The 12,425-nt window shown below is 38.0% G+C and overlaps 1 long non-coding RNA gene across 1 annotated transcript; it reads left to right on the top strand.

Annotated features, from left to right (window-relative positions):
• The first annotated feature begins 373 nt into the window (after nucleotides 1–373).
• LOC125086048 (uncharacterized) lies at nucleotides 374–12,169 on the top strand. The gene is made up of 3 exons (XR_007123084.1): nucleotides 374–713; nucleotides 7,852–7,857; nucleotides 12,159–12,169. It is a non-coding gene; the product is annotated as an uncharacterized LOC125086048 (long non-coding RNA).
• The last annotated feature ends 256 nt before the right edge of the window (nucleotides 12,170–12,425 follow it).

Genomic DNA, 12,425 nt, shown 5'->3' with positions numbered 1-12,425 from the left:
CCTTACGTTCCCAGTGCAGCTCTTTCTGTCCACAGGTCCTGTCCTTGTACTGTAATAAAACCACCTTTTTCACACCAAAAATGGCTCAGAATTCTTTCTTGATTGTTCGCTCCCATATCCCAACATTCCACATTAATGCATGATAAATAATTTTTATTTAATACCTTTCTTTCTAATGACTTAAGCAGTAGTTCATTACTCATAAGTGGAACCTACTTATAGGCTTAATTGATGCTATTCCCCTTGCATCTCCCTCTCTAGATTATGTTTTCTGATTTATGATTGCCAGTTATATTTACATTGTTTTAAAATAAATGTTTTAAAAATTTAATTTAATAAAGCCAAAAGTTTGGAGGCAGAGTTGTCTTGTAAGGGCCTGTTCAGCCAGAGCAGTCCCACCCCGGTTGAACTGCCATTTTGTTGTAAAACTTGAATTGACCTTGCCCCCCGCCCCAGGGGAACTTATTTCAAAGCAAGTCTGGGAAACCAGTCCCACGTAACAAAGTCCAAATGCAAGGGTGGGTCAGGCCAGGTGGAGGTATTCAATCAGTGGGGGCACATACTGTGCACATACTACCAAGGAGCATGGGCCCCGACCTTTGGGCACCTTTTTGGGCACCAAATCTGAACTAGGTGATAGGCTGGTTCAAATGTCTACTAGGGTAAATTGTAATTCAATTGGTCGCCTAGCATCACTGTGGAGTTTCCTGTGTGTGGCCAGGCCCAACCACATGGCCTTTGCTCTATAAAAGTTAGTCTGTGAGGCTGGGAGGGGTCGTCCTCTCTGTAATGGTCGGTTTGATTCTGGATGCTTGGCACGGAAATAAAGCTTTGCTTGACCTTTGCTTTGTATCAGTCTTGCTCCTTTGACCACGGACCCAGCAAGTACCTCGACATGGACACATCTGCCTCTCTTCTCGCTCTTCCAAGTCTAGAGGAAGCATCAAGTTTATGTACACTTTCCCTTATTTCTAGGGCTTAGTTCAGAACCTCAAGCAGTTCCAACAGCTAGTCAGCTAGCTGCTGCTGCTGAGCAGAAAATTAAATGCGCATACATACCCTGTTTTCAGTTCTCCATAGAGAGTTGCATAAAGGAATCCAGGAGGCAAAATAAATTAGATATAATGAGGTTAGTTAGGAGAAGAACATTTCTATTTATTTCTATAATTACTTAAGTTTATAAATAGAGAAAATAGTTCTTTAATTATCTCATGATTAGCTTAGGAGAAAATGTAGAGATACGTCAATAATGTAAGAGGTAGATTGAAGAGACTTTTCTTAAGGCTTTTAGTCCAGAAAGTATTAATTAAACATGGAGGCCACTACACTGAGATGGCCCTACTGTGTTCGCAAGCCTTGTAAACAAACCAAGACCTATACCTGTAATGCCTCAAGGTTAAGAAATCAAAACCTAAGGACAACCAATCACAAACAGTCAATCAGGCTTTCCTAAATAAAAGCAGGAGCTTAAGTATTGGCAAAATAATTGCCTCATTTTGCTTCCGCCAGCTCTCTGTAACAGCCCTTCCCTTAGCTCTTTGTCAGGGAAATGCTCCTAACCCTGTCCCACTTGGCACCGCCTGATTCAGAGATATTTTTTTGCTCAAATAAACTTAAAATGCATTTGCTTCAATTTATCTCTTAACAATAGCTTCTTGCAATAGTGCGTTTGATGTAATTTTTAGGCACTGATACCTAAAATGTAAAGCTTTTCTTTCTTTCTTTCTTTCTTTCTCTCTTTCTTTCTTTCTTTCTTTCTTTCTTTTAACCAACCTCTGATAGAGGTTGTGATATAACTGTGATACAACTCTTCATCCCATAGTTCCTGGCACACAGCTCCTGAAACTCTTGTAATTTCCTAAGAGCCATCGAAGCATCATTTTTATGATATTCAGTCTTTTGTCCTTAGTTCCTGAAACAGTTCCAGAGAGATAAAGGTGAAAAGAGTGTCTTGTTAGTGGTGAGCCCTCTAGGCACACCACTATTTGTTAATTAGCTGATTTTTGGAAAGCCCCTAGATAGCCACAGGGTGGGGGCTGGTTGCCAGGGGAACCGACCCTGTAATTAGGTGGTTGAAGTTTCAGCCCCATCACCTGATCTCTAGGGAGGGGGAAAGAAGTGGAGGTTGAGTTAATCACCAATGGTCAGTGATTTAATCAATCATGACTATGTAATGATTAAAGAAAAAAACTGAGGGAGTTTGGAGAGCTTCGGGGTTGATGAACACGTGGAGATGTCTGGAGAGGGCACAAATACTCTGCACCCTTTTCCACTTGACATCCTTTGCCCTATGCATCTCTTCCATCTTACTCTTCCAGAGCTATATCCTTTTACAATACGTCCATAATCGGGTAAATAAACTGACTTTTTCTGAGTTCTGTGAATCACTCTAGTAATTTAACAGGCCTGAGAAAATGGTTGTGGGAGCCTCTGATTTATAGTTAGTCTGTCAGAAGTAAATGAGCGGAAACCTGGACTTGTAATTGGATACATGAAGTGGGGAAGGTGGGAGTGGGTGGTCTGGTGGTCTGGTGGGTTTGCTCTGACCCCAGGTAAATAGTGTCAGAACTGAGCTGAATTCAACTCAGGTCATAATCCCAGAGTCCTGGGATTAAGCCAGGTGTCCTGGGGCTCCCTGCTCAGTGGGGAAACCTGCTTTCTCCCTCTTCCTCTGCCCCTCCCCACCGCTGCTCAAGCTCTCTCCCAAATAAATAAAATCTTAAAAAAAAAGAAGATAAAGAGAAGTAGGAATTTATAACCTACAAACTAGATACGCTGTTCCCTAACTTTGATCTGAAATTAACGTTGAAGTATAATTTTATTAGGGCCAATGATTTCAAAGCAAGTTTGATTATATTTCCTTACCGAAAACATTTCTTCATATCACAAGATGAGTTGGACCTTTTTGGACTAAATTTTCTATCGCTACATCTGGAAGGAATGCCCAAATCAGTGCACAGACCTCTGGCAATATCTCAGAGTGTGATATTCTCTTAGATAATGTGTGAACATTATCTGTCTGCTCCACATAAAGTACTGATATGCCTGGAGAATAATGGTATTTTTTAATAGTCAATACCTTACTCATATTAACTGCTTAATATTTGTTGAAATGTTTGTCAGTGTCTTTTAAATTTTTATTATTCACTTTATTATTCATTCATTTTGAATATTCATGGTTACTTAAATTAACTTGTTTAGAAATATCTTCTTAGAAGTTGGAAATGACAGAAAAAATGGAGCAAGCTATATTATTTGTTTCAAATACTTTCTGCCTCAGTACTTCCCTTGTCCAGTGACATCAGGCTTAGCTACCTGACCTGCTTTGGACAATGAAATGTGAGCCAAAGTGATGTAAGTCATATATGAGCTAAAGATTTAAGAGCCTTTACATGGCTCTACCATTGCTTTTTTCCTTCTGCCATAAAAAATACCATTTTCTGGAAAGGGACCATGCCTTCCATTTAGGTCCCCAAATGAAAAAGACACATGAAGTAGAGTTGTAGTTGAAGTGTACTGTGGAAACACAATATAGACCTTTGTTTTAAACCATTCAAATGTTGAGTTTGTTTGTTGCTGCAACATAACCTAGTGAAAGGTAGTTCATACAGGGTGAGATTACTAGAAATACCCTTTACTTATGAAGCTCTGTGACTCAATTATTTAAAATAATCAAGGAGTCATGAAATGTAGATCTTGAAGAAAACTTGGTAATGATACCCCCTCATCTGACTAGTGAGGAAAATTAGAGACCTGTGAGCTGAAGTGATGCATTTACGGACAGGTAACTAACTAATGATGGACTAGGGCCTGAATCTGAATGTCCCGGCTCTACATATTTAAAAATATAAATAATTGCTCTTTATCTACATTTCGAAGGAAAAATAGCTAAAATTATAGAAAGGTAAGAAATCACAAAAATTCATCTACCTATTGCTGCTAACTTACGTTGATTTTTCCAGTAATGATTCTCCATTTGCTAAGAGTTTTCATTCTCTTTCCTTGTGCTCAAAACTACAAATCTGACACTGACTGGACAGACCATTGCTTGTTTAACAGACTTGGTCTCTGCGTGAAGCAGACTGAACTGTCCTGAGATTGAACCGTAAACGCAACCTCGTTAGCCGCCTGCTCTCACTAATTTGCCTAAAGCAGGCTTATTTTAAAGGGTCAAAGAATTTTGAATTTAGAGAAAAGAACTATTCATTAGGAATTATCAGGACAATTATGTAAAGAACCAAAAAGACTACAGTGAGAGTAATCTGGGTTAGAGACGAGCAATTCCTGTCTCTCTGGAAATTAGTCACAAGAGTACGATAGCAGTTGAAACTGTAAACATTTTAATTTGGAAAAGTTTTAAAGGTGAAATAGATACTTAATTATCTAGGAATAGTAATTTTTAAAAAAACCTCCTGATTTGTTGTGTTTGCCAAAATTTCTGTGATGCAATTACTTCCACCATTGCAAACTAGAGTGGTTTAATAACAGACATGCAAAATTCCTGAATGTTTACCTTTTGGTTTTTATGAGCTAGTATGAGGCTTAGAACCTGACAGACCTGAGTTTAAATCTTAATTTTATCACCTCATAACTGTGTAGTAAATATTTTACATGAACTGTCTTGGCCTTAGTTGTCTTAATCGGCTTCATAATAGCTACTGTGTAAGATCACTGTAAGAGTAGACACAGGTAACTGATACCTCTCCTACTACTTTGCTCTATTTTGCTTAATTTACTCCAGCTATGTTGAACACCTTGCAATAGCTCAAACACTATAGGCACATGCCTGCCTCAGGACATTTATACTTGCTATTTTCTTTGCCAAAATACTATTCACCCAGATACCCTCATATCTCATCTGCTTTCTTTCTCTCATCTTTTGCTTTTCTCCAAAGCACTATTGCCCCCTCACAATTACATATTGTGCTTATTTACTTGGTTTTTCTTTTTCTCACCCCATTAAAATATAAACTTAACAATAGCAAGGATTATGGTCTCTTTGTTGACTACTGCATCCTCAAAGCCTAGAACAGTATCAGCCATAAGGACAGAGTAGAAATCTTGGAATAAACGAAGTGATTGAATAGAAAACTTTTAGCATTTATTAATTATCCTATCTTGAGGCTAGGGACAACTAATCTTACCTTGATTTCCCTCTGGAACCAAGAAACTAAAACCATTCAGCTCTAAATATTCCTACCCATTCCTACCACAGTGTCTTCTCTTATTCTGGGTCCCTTACTGTTATTATTGGCTTGAATTTTACATTTAATAGACCTTTGTTCTTTACAAAGGAAAAGCTAGGGAATATAGGACAACCTACATAACATACTGCTGTAAAACTTTGGAAAAATCACTGCTTTTTATTAAATTGTGAAAGAAACTCTAGAAGATTGATTAAAAAGTATTAACAATACCAACAAACAGGATCTAGTGCTAGATGACCGAGTTACTTTCCTTCTCTAATTTCACTTGTATGGCAAAAACATAAGAGGAGAACAGATAATGGCATATTAATAAATATAACAAATAATGCACCACAGTAATTTATAATCAGTGTTTTAATTGATAATGAAAGACCTAGTAATAGTTTGGTGCCCCAAGTAACAAATACAGTTTCTGAAAGAAAAGCAGCTTCAAGTAATGATAATGAACATTTATTTAGGTAAAGAGCTAAACTATTTGTCCCAAGTAAATATGGAAACACATTTATAACCACTTCTAGTGCCAACTCTCAATATTAATCAGACACTGATTAATTTCATAGGGCAAATCTATGAAGGAGAAAATTTCTGAGCGTTCCAGAAGGTTGAATGTGTAAAAGGTGGGGATAGTGTAATGAAAGATGAAAAATAGGAGCAAAATAGGAGCATACTGTATTGGCCAGTTACCATGTTTTAAAATCCTTTTATAATTCAGTATGCACATGAAGTTAACTTACCAACAAAAGCAATATTAATCAAGCAGTTTCATCATATATCAGAGTTTCATTCGGAGTAGATACTATAGGCTGAATTGTCTCCCAAGAAGATCTATATATATTTTTAAGATCTTTATTTATTTATTTGACAGAGAGCGATCACAAGTAGGCAGAGCAGCAGGGAGAGAGAGAGGAGGAAGCAGACTCCCCACTGAGCAAAGAGCCTGATTCGGAACTCAATCCCAGGACCCTGGGATCTTGACCTGAGCCGAAGGCAGAGGCTTTCACACACTGAGCCACTCAGGTGCCCCAAGAAGATAAATTTTTTAAAAAAGATTTTATTTACCCATTTGAGAGAGAGAGCATGTGTGTGCGTGCATGTGAGCTGGGGGGAAGGGTGGAGGGAGAAGGGACTGCTGAGGGGAGAGCCCAATGTGGGACTCAGTCCCAGAACTTTGGGATCATGACCTGCCCTGAAGGCAGATGCTTAACCCACTGAGCCACCCAGGCACCCCTCTCACAAGAAGATAAGTTGAAGGGGTGCCTGAGTGGCTCAGTGGGTTAAGCCTCTGCCTTTGGCTCAGGTCATGATCCCAGGGTCTTGGGATCAAGCCCCACATCAGGCTCTCTGCTCAGCGGGAAGCCTGCTTCCTCCTCTCCCTCTGCCTGCCTCTCTGCCTACTTGTGATCTCTGTCTATCAAATTAATTAATTAATTTAATTAAAAAAAAAAGACAAGTTGAAATCCTAACTCCTAGTACTTAAATCTGTAAACAAAGTCTTTGTAGATGGAATCAAGTGAAGGCGAGGTTAGTAAGATTTGTCCTCACCCAATGACTGATGTCTTTTTTTTTTTTAATGTCTGATGTTTTTATAAGAAGACAAGATAGACAGTGGGAGAACACCAGAAGATTAGAGATTGAAGTGGTGCAGACGAAAACCAAGGAATGCCACAGACTGAAGACCACCACCAGACACTAAGAAGAGGCAGGTATTTTATACAAGAGTCTTAGAGGGAGGATGGCCCTCCTGACGCCTTGGTTTCAGACTTCTAGACTCCAGAACTATGGGAGAATAAAGGTCTGTTGTTTAAGCCACCCAGTTTATGATATTTTGCCATAGCTGCCTAAGGAAACTGATACCATAGGCAAAAGCCAGAAGAAACCAAGATAATTTTTGATAGGTAAAGGAATGAACAAACTGGTACATACAATAGAGTATTATTCAGTGATAAAAAGAAATGAGTCAAATGACAAAAGACATGAAGGACCTTAAAGTACTGCAACTTGAAAGAAGCTAGCCTTATTTTACAATTCCAATTATATGGCATCCTGTAGAAGACAAAACTCTACAGGCAATAAAATGATCCATGGTTCCCTGGGGGTTGAGGCAGGAAAGGAGGGTCAAAAAAAGTAAAGCACAGGGAACTTTTAATGTAGTAAAACTATTCTGTATAATATTGTAATGTATCATGTTGTCAAAACCTACAGAACTTTAGGGCACAATGGGAGAACCTTATTGTATGCAAATTTCAAAAATCATTTTGAAAGAGTATTCCAGGAAGGGATGTTGACTGTGACACAACAATCTAACTGTATTATAAATGTATATAACAATCACACAGAAGGGAATGAGGGAAAAAGCATTGGCTTAAGTAGCATTAGAAACAGGCAGAGTGTTTAGATTAAAGATGAAAGGAAATGCACGTAAGTGCTCTACTCAAACACATAAAGTTATTTCTACAGGATTATGGATAAATAATTTGATGCTGCTGTATATTTTATATACTTTTTAAACTATATTTACTGAATTCAATAAGTAAATGGATGACAGATGGTAGGAACCAAGTTTCTCACTATTGGAGTGGGAATTTACAGAGAAGCAGGGGGAGGAAGCTAGAACTATTTAATCCATGTGATAATAAAGTTAGAGGTATTAGTATTAATGCATATTTAGCTCAGTATGTACCAATGAACATATTGTCTACACACACACACACACACACACACACATTAACATACACACATTTATTTCTATGTTCTGTCAACTGAGGTGGCCTAAAACAAATGACACCCCAGTAGCAACAAGTATACCTTACATTTAGATCTTGGTTTGGTTTGCTGTTCTCTAGTATGTTGGGTCCTTAATCAAAGGAGCAAGACTGATACAAAGTGAAGGTCAAGCAAAGTTTTATTTCCACGCCAAGCATCCAGAATCAAACCAACCGGTTGGGGCCACCTTTTACAGAGAGGGTGACCCCTCCCTGCCTTACAGACTAACTTTTGTAGAGCAAAGGCCATGTGGTTGAGCCTGGCCACACACAGGTGGCCAATGAGATTGCAACACACAGAGAAACCTGCACAGTCATGCTAGGTCATACACGGGTGGCCAATTGAATTACAATTCACCCCATAGTAGCTATTTGAACTAGCCTATCACCTTGGTCAGAATTGGCACCCAAAAGGTGGGGCCCACACTCCTTGGTAGCTAGGGAGACAGTATGCGCACCCCACTGATGGGATGTCTCCACCTGGCCTGACCCGCCCTTGAGCTTTGTTACCTGGCACTGGTTTCCCGGACTTGCTTTTAAGTAAGTCCCTTGGGTGGGGGGAGGCAGGCTCAGTTTAAGTTTCACTGCATAAACAACAAAACCACTGATTAACCAGATGGAATCTCTCTGGCTAAATAGGTCCTTACATAGTACAAGGGAACCAGGGCCTGTTGGAATGAGGGCCTAGGCTAGGGCTGGGGCAAGAAATATGCAAGATAAGTCTAGAACATCTTGTAGACCCAGAAAGTAAGATAGTTTTCAAAGTTAAAAAAAAAAAAAAAAAAAAAAAAACCCTCACATTGACGGGGGGTAAGTTAAAAGAGAACAAGGAGCCAACTGAAAGAACTCTGAGTGGCCAAAGCTGGAACAATTTGAGTAACAAAATAGAGTAGTATTAGATTATAGCCCAGAGTATAAAATAAATAACCATGTGTCTATGCTGATATCAATAAATACTTGAATAAATTAATAAATGGACAAGAAGACTCAAATCTCTCATGCAGAAGAATCCCAAATAATTTATGTAGATATTCCTCCCTCCAAAAGTGGGGATATAACTCCCCCACTCAATAGGTGTAGGCTGAGCATTGTGACTTCCTTTCCAAGAAAGGAATACAGACAAATACCACCTCCCAGGTGACTGAGGTCAACACCAGTGGTCAAATCATGTTGATCATATGTATCCTTGATATGATGTAATGGGAATGATACCTTACCTCTGTGGTCTTCCTTTCAATGACTGAGATCTCTAGTCTTACCATGAGAAGAACATCAAATAAATTCGAATACTGGAAGATCCTGTAAAATACCTAATCAGTACTCCCTAAAATTGTCAAGGTCATCAAAACCAAAGGCCTAAGGAACTGCCACTGCCAGGAGGAACCTAAGGATACAGGACAACTAAATGTAATGTGGTATCCTGAATGGGATACTGGATAGAAAAAAGATATTCTGTAAAATCTGGGGAAATCTGAATAAACCATGGACTTTAGTTAATGATGTATCAGTATTGGTTCATTAATTGCTACAAATCAATGACACAGATGTAAAATCTTAAGAATAAGGGATATTGGGTGTGGGATATAAGGACTGCTCTGTACCATCCTCTCAATATTTCTGTGAACTTATAATTATTCTAAAATAATAAAGTCTATTATAAAAAAGTTAAACAATGTAAGAATTTTTAAAATAATGCAGAAATGTCATGAAAAGGGAAGCGTTCAGTTCTTACATTCAATTCTTTTTTTTTTTTTTAAAGATTTTATTTATTTATTTGACAGAGAGAGATCACAAGTAGACAGAGAGGCAGGCAGAGAGAGAGAGAGAGGGAAGCAGGCTTCCCGCTGAGCAGAGAGCCTGATGTGGGACTCGATCCCAGGACCCTGAGATCATGACCTGAGCCAAAGGCAGCGGCTTAACCCACTGAGCCACCCAGGCGCCCATTCAATTCTTTATGTTACAAAAATTCCTTCATTAATGTATCTATTTAGTAACTATTCCATGAATGACTACCCTGTTATGTGGTTCCCTCCCACTGGTTCAGGATACATAAGTTAGCAAAACACCCATGGTTCATAGAGTTATGTAGTATAATCTACATGATTATAGTATAATAGGTAAAAAAAAGAAATGAATCAATTTGAGAGGTGGGGCAGGGGGTTGTGGGGGGTAGGGGAAGAAAAATGTGCCTGGGGGTGGGGGGATAGGGATAGGGTGGCTGTGTTATGGACATTGGTGAGGGTATGTGCTATGGTGAGTGCTGTGAAATGTGTAAGCCTGATGATTCACAGACCTGTACCCCTGAAACAAATAATACATTATAAGTTAATAAAAAAATGAATCAACATAATAATTCCAAATTTTGATGCCATAGAATATAAATACAAAGTTCAATGTAAGTATAGATCACAAAGCTGAACCTGGAATGAACAGAGATGGTGTGAATGGGAAAGAGTTACACGTTTATTTTCATTTTCTCAATGAAAAAAATTGGACATCTCAGATTTCCTGATAAACAGGCAGTAACATTTTTTTTAAAGATTTTATTTATTTATTTGACAGAATGAGAGAGCAGAGAGCACAAGCAGGGGAATGGCAGACAGAGGGAGAAGCAGGCTCCCCATGAAGCAGGGAGCATAATGGGGGGCTCCATCCCAGCACACTGGGATCATGACCTGAGCGAAAGGTAGCCGCTTAAATGACTGAGCCACCCAGGCACCGCCTTTTTTTCTTTTTTTAAAAGATTTCATTTATTTATTTGAAATTAGCTATAACATTTAAAAGATAACTAAAGACTGATTTTTCTTGTCCACTTGAATTTCAAAATATGGTATTTTAATACCATTAATGGTAATTTTTGAAAATCACCAAAAAATGAAAAAAGAACAGAGTACCTGGGTAGCTCAGTCGGTTAAGCATCTGACTCTTGATTTCAGCTCAGCCACCATGATCTCAGGGTCGTGAGATGGAGCTGTGTGTGGGGCTTCACCCTGGTCATGGAGCCTGCAATTCTTCAGAAAAATCTGATTTACCTTAGATAAGTTTCAAAAAATAGAAACTAGGGCGCCTGGGTGGCTCAGTGGGTTAAGCCGCTGCCTTTGGCTCAGGTCATGATCTCAGGGTCTTGGGATCGAGCCCCGCATCGGGCTCTCTGCTCAGCGGGGAGCCTGCTTTCCTCCTCTCCCTCTACCTGCCTCTCTGCCTGCTTGTGATCTCTCTCTGTCAAATAAATAAATAAAAATCTTAAAAAAAAAAATAGAAGCTAAAATTAATTCTGTTATAGTATTTAGGGAATAGTGAGTGACCTTCATGAAGTAGAAACTATTTTATTATAAGCCAATGAAATATTTATGAAGAAGCAAATAAATCTTTTTCTCTAATAATTATGTAGGCAATGTACAACATGCTGTTTGTTGCAATGATATTAACTAGCACAGTGAATACCAAACTTTTAAATTCTCCACACATGTAGCATAACCTTCTGTGACTCATTGAGCAAACTCAAGTCTTTCTTGATAATGGCATTAAGACTGGATAAATCAGACCATATCTTCATAGATTCTATTTGTTCTTTATACTTGAGACAGATTAAAAAGAAAGTATTTTTAAAAATGACTCTATTCAGATTCAGTCACTTAATAATTGCTGAAAGCTCTAGAAGACTGGATAGTACCCCAAAGTCACTGAAGTTATTTAAAATAACTTTAATAATAGTTCCATCAAACCATGTGTTATTTACATACTATGTGCTTTGAAGATGGATTAAAATAATTACTTTTAAATTAGTCTAAATATGACATTTACATAGAAAAATATTCAATTTACCTGAAAATGTATGAAAGACTAGTGAAATATAGCCATAAATGACTTTTCTGATTCATGGTTGCTTTATTTTGATAGTTTTTTTAAACTCCTTCACATCAGATTCATATGTCAAAGTTGCATAGAGAGTTATTACAGGGTGTTCTCGTTATTTAAGCAGCCCCCAGAAATTGACTATAGGAAACTCTTTCTCCAATAAAATTATTTCTTAATACATCAAAAGCAAAAAATTATTGACCTTCCTGAATTATTAAAATTATTAAAATGAAAATAATTCAAATTAAAATAATTCCTGAATTATTAAAGTACGTGAGAACCAATTTTGCAAATTGTGGAATGTAGAAGAAAACAACAGGGAGAGTAATAGCAAATTCATTGCAACTTCATGGAAAGGGGAATATCTACAAGCTCAGGAAGCTGAAGTAAATGTCACTTCCTGAACCTTGCTCTAATACTCATCCTGTCCCATGTGCTCATCCAGAAGGAAATAAAGAGTGTAGGACATTAGACAAACGGTATAAATGTCACAGCCCTGATAGGAGAGCAAGGCACCACTTTTATAAAACATATATAGTTTATCACTTAAACTATATATATATATAGTTTAATGTATAAACTATATATATATAGATTA

The sequence above is a fragment of the Lutra lutra genome, chromosome 15, assembly GCF_902655055.1.
Source record: "Lutra lutra chromosome 15, mLutLut1.2, whole genome shotgun sequence".
Lineage (NCBI taxonomy): Eukaryota > Metazoa > Chordata > Mammalia > Carnivora > Mustelidae > Lutra > Lutra lutra.
This window is presented reverse-complemented; position numbering and strand designations above follow the sequence as displayed.